Source organism: Myxocyprinus asiaticus, chromosome 20 (genome assembly GCF_019703515.2).
Source record: "Myxocyprinus asiaticus isolate MX2 ecotype Aquarium Trade chromosome 20, UBuf_Myxa_2, whole genome shotgun sequence".
NCBI lineage: Eukaryota > Metazoa > Chordata > Actinopteri > Cypriniformes > Catostomidae > Myxocyprinus > Myxocyprinus asiaticus.
Genome location: NC_059363.1, coordinates 33,886,535 through 33,891,325, shown reverse-complemented (window position 1 = coordinate 33,891,325; position 4,791 = coordinate 33,886,535).

The window sequence follows — 4,791 nt, the reverse complement described above, 5'->3', positions numbered from 1 at the left end:
GAGCTTTGAGTGTCAAATAACAAAGTTCAAGTGCTCCTGCTAAGTCGCCACATCAACTGTGCTCTCTTCTGCCACACAATCAAGTGCTCTGTGTCTTGCTTTCACAAATCAATGTCTCTTACACTGAAAACATGACAGATAAAGTTCTAAATCAGGTGAGACATAGTATGTTAAATCCTGTTTTTCCTTCAAACAGGAACCCTCAGCACATCCCAGGGAACTTTCTTGCCCATTTCTTGTATGTGATCAAGAAAAAATAAAATTCACCAGAATAATTTAATTAAAGAAAAATATTTAAACAGCAATTTCTTAACTTCTAAATGACATTCAAAAGTAGATTTTGGACCTCTGAGCTACTATAAGACAAAAAGATGCAGTCAGTATCAAGTGTTTTGCTCCTTCAACCCATCTGAGTGCATTATTAAAAACATGCTGAGTGCAATACAGATGAGACAGGTTCTAGCAATAAACAGTCTAGCTGCTAGCACTGACATATCTGGAGCTTGAGTACTCACACAGCCTGTGTGTTTAGACATATGTGTCAGAAGTTAATAACGTCCTGGTTACTTTCTTAACCTCCGTTCCCTGATGGAGGGAACGAGACGTTGTGTCAATGTAGTGACACTAGGGGTCGCCCTTGGGAGCCCCAAACACCTCTGATCTTTGAGAAAAGGCCAATGGGAATTGGTGAGTGGAATTTACATGCCACTCCCCCAGACATACAGGTATAAAAGGAGCTGGCTGGCAACCACTCATTCATGTTTTGTGCTAAGGAGCCGAGCCAGCCATTTCAGCAGGTAGTTCAGAGTTGTGGCAGGAGGGACACAATGTCTCGTTCCCTCCATCAGGGAACGGAGATTACGAAAGTAAGCAGGACGTTCCTTATCTGTCACTCACTCAATGTTGTGTCGATGTAGTGACACTAGGGGTCCCTATACGAAATGCCACAACTAGCTGAACTGTGTTACGTGGACTGGCGGTGCGAGACGGGCAAACCATTGCATGCCTCATAGCCAGGGCACCTGTCGAGGTTGCGTGGGATGTGAGTAGCTCGCAACGACTTGAGTCGCTGTTGACTCCAGAGGAGGAGGCGGCGGGCGAGTTGCGATATGCTATGCGAGCGCAAGCTGCCTTGGCGGCTTCTGTACACAACCATTGCCATGCTATCTGTCCGGACCAACACATGCTTGCCCTGGATCAACGGCCAAAGCCTCTGCAGGGCAAGCAACATTGCGAGCAACTCGAGGCAGTTGACATGTCAATGCAGTCGCGGCCCTGTCCCGGAGCCCGCGGCTGCGTGCCCGTTGTACACGGCGCACCAGCCACGCTTGGAGGCGTCTGTCGTAACCACGATGCGCATGAGGTGCTTGCATTAAGGGAAATCCTGCCACGACAGGTTGGGGAGCACAAGCCACACCCCCAAGCTCTGGGCGAGGGGGATCAAGGAGACAATAGTGTCATACGTACCAGCGGGTGGGGCCTCACGGCGGGGCGGAGCCAGAGATGCCACATTGAGGGGGCTCGAACCCCAAACTCGTGGCCGTGATGAGTCTGGGGTCATTGAAGCACTTACCTGGCTCCGGTTACCCACCATAGGACCAGTCAGCGACGGGGGAGGGGGAACCGTCCTCGTAATCTGTCACAACCACCCTGGCGGGTGTGTTGTGCCACAGCTGGGAACGCAGGGGCGGGGGGCCCACCTCCGCAGCATCGTGCCTGCCATAAATGTGTGGTGTCTGGCCATCACAATATTGATGGCCATAAACACCGGGTGTGTGACCCAGGATGGGTCGCCCATCTCAGGGGCGGCTAGAAGCCTTCCTCGGGTTCTTGGCGGCAGGCCATGAGATGGGGGCGTCAGCTTCCTGCGGGTGTCGATATGCCGGGGCCTGCAATGGAGCCGGTATCATCGCCGCAGGGGGACACCCCTGGTGACGAGCAGACAGGGTGTGGGATCTTGGCGCCATGGGCAGGATATGCTGAATAGCCTCCGTCTGCTTAACTGCCAAGAATTGCTGGTTGCCGAGTGCAGCTCCTGCATCAATCCCAGGTCAGAACTACCCTTGTGCAGTTCTTAGCGCCTTGGCTTGGTGCACCTTCAGGAGAGCCATGGTGTGCAGGGCGGAGGCGGCCTGTCCACCGGCACCATAGGCCTAAGTCGCCAGAAACGACGTAAACCTACAGGCACTGGATGGGAGTCTCGGGCGGATCCACCAGGTGGCGGCGTTTTGCGGGAACAGGTGCACTGCAACTGCCTTATCCACCTGGGGAATTGCCAAGAACCCCCTGGCAGCCCCACCGTCGAGGGTAGTGAGAGCGGACGAGCTCAGAGACCGGGTCCGGGCAGTGAAAGGTGCCCGCCACAACCTCATGAGCTCCTCATGCACCTCCAGGAAGAAATGGACCAGGGCGGGGCGTGGCCGTGAGTGGCGCTCCGAGCCCAGGAACCAATCGTCAAGCCATGAGGGTTCAGGGGGGAGTGGAGGGTTCCATTCCAGCCCAACGCTCACAGCCGCCAGGGCAAGCATGGCCGTCAGCTCCGCATCGGCCTGCGATTGGGCAACCGCACCCGAAGGTGGGAGCCCAGTAGAGTCATCAGCATCAGACTGGACCAGCCTGCTCTCTGATGCTGCAATTGAGAGCTCATCCACTTCACGAGTGCCGAATGAGATCACGAACTCGCCCTGAGATGAGCCGACGGTCTCATCCCAGAACTTGACCGGGGCAAACGAGCGTACTGGGGAATGGGAGGTCCTTGGGGAGTTACCCGGCAGAGTGGCTCCCATTGGGGTCCCAAAATCTACCCTAGTGCTAACTGACGTGGCCTCAAACCCGTAGGTAGAAGGACCGAGGCGGGGAGCCGCTGGGGTGGCTTTCCCTCTAACGATGGAAAGCCGCGACCGCAACATTGCCATGGTCATGTTCTCGAAGTGAGAACATGACCCGTCCACGAATGCTGTCTCCGCGTGGGCAGCTCCCAAGCATGTAAGACAGCAATCGTGGCCATCGGAAATGGAGAGGTAACAACCGCAACCAGGAAATAAACACAGATGGAAAGGCATCTTTAAAAAGACGCACTCCGTCAGCGCCACTCTTTTAGTAGGGAAAATATACTCTTTTATCGCAAGAATATATACTCATTTAGACTGTCGAAGCACCCAGGGGCGTTCTCTGCACTCCACCAGTGCATGAGGGGGAGAAGCCGCTGTAATGCACCCTAAATTCAGCAGCTTTCTTAGAGGTGAATGGAACGGCAGAGGATTCAACTTGCTGAACACAACCGCTCGGCTCCAAAGAAAAAATCTGAATGACTGGTTGCGAGCCAGCTCCTTTTATACCCGTATGTCCGGGGGAGTGGAATGCAAATTCCCATTGGCCTTTTCTCAAAGATCAGAGGTGTTTGGGGCTCCCAAGGGAGACCCCTAGTGTCACTACATCGACACAATGTCGAGTGAGTGACAGATAGGGAATCAGTTTTATTTATATAGTGCCTTTCCAAAGCTCAGGGACACGTTACATTATCAGTTATTAGATGAAGGGAAAACACTAGTTGAAAAAATAGCACCAAAAAAAATAAAAATAAAAACAAACAACAAAAAAAAAAATTGTAAAAGAAAAAGAAAAGACAAATACAAAAACAAATTTGTTAAGACAAAACTTCAATAGTATGAAAACAAAAGATATAACATACACTGAAAAAAAAATGGTAACCCTAACCTATAAAAATTAATTTGTGTAATAATTTGTCAGGTTGATTTAGCCAGATTAAAGTACATTTTTTTGCTTCAATAAAACAAGTTAATGTATGTTACCACATGAAGCACTTTTAGGTTACCTGACAAAAAAAATAAATAAATAAATAAATAAATAATATTTTGTGTTTTTAGTTTATAGTTTTTGTGGCTGGATCCTGACACCCATGTTTGTGTCATGTTGTGTCATGTTGTATGAACACATGGCATTGTTGGTTTTCATTGCCATGTGTTTTCTTGTCTTGTCATCAGTGTCAGGATCCCGTCACTTCTGTTGGTCTAGTTTATAATTTTGTGGCTGGATCCTGACACTCATGTGTTGTGTTATGTTGTGTGAACACATGGCTTTGTTAGGTTTTCATTGCCATGTGTTCTCATGTCTCGTCATTTTCTTTGTCTTGTTTTACCTTTGTTTGTTGTGGGCACATGGTCTCTGTTTGTATTGTCATGTGCACTCCTGTCAGTTCAGTCTTGAGTAAAACCCCACCCCCTACTTTGCTTCGTTAACAGTTTATCAGTTACAACTGCCTTCCTTTAGCCTCCTTATTTGCTACCCTATTTAATCTCCCTGTGTTCTCTGTCTTGTGCCAGTTCATTGTTTATGGAAAGTGGTCCTGGCCTGGTTGGCTTTGGACAGCACAGCCTGTGGGGCTTTCCCTCTCCAGCCCAGCCAGTTGGTTTGACATCCTGTCCTGAGACTGTGTTTTTCCCTTCACATTGTTTTTTTCAGTTGTTTTTCATTATTAATAAAGCCCATATTGAGTGAGTCCTTGCCCTTCTCTCTCTCTAAAAAAAACCCCTGACTTATACCATTACATCAATTTGATTGGCTGGTGAAGCTTTGTGCTCCGCCTATGCTGACATCGTGAGCATATAAGCGGAAGCCCAGCTTCACCTTGTCAGGATTTGCTAACTGAAGGGAAGAAGAGCTTATCTCGTCTCATGACAGCGAAAAAACAGTAGCTGTGGAACAGCTACGCAGTGTCTCATTCCTTCTTTTTAGGCACCCAAGGTTATGCAAAGTAAAGTTACTTTGATG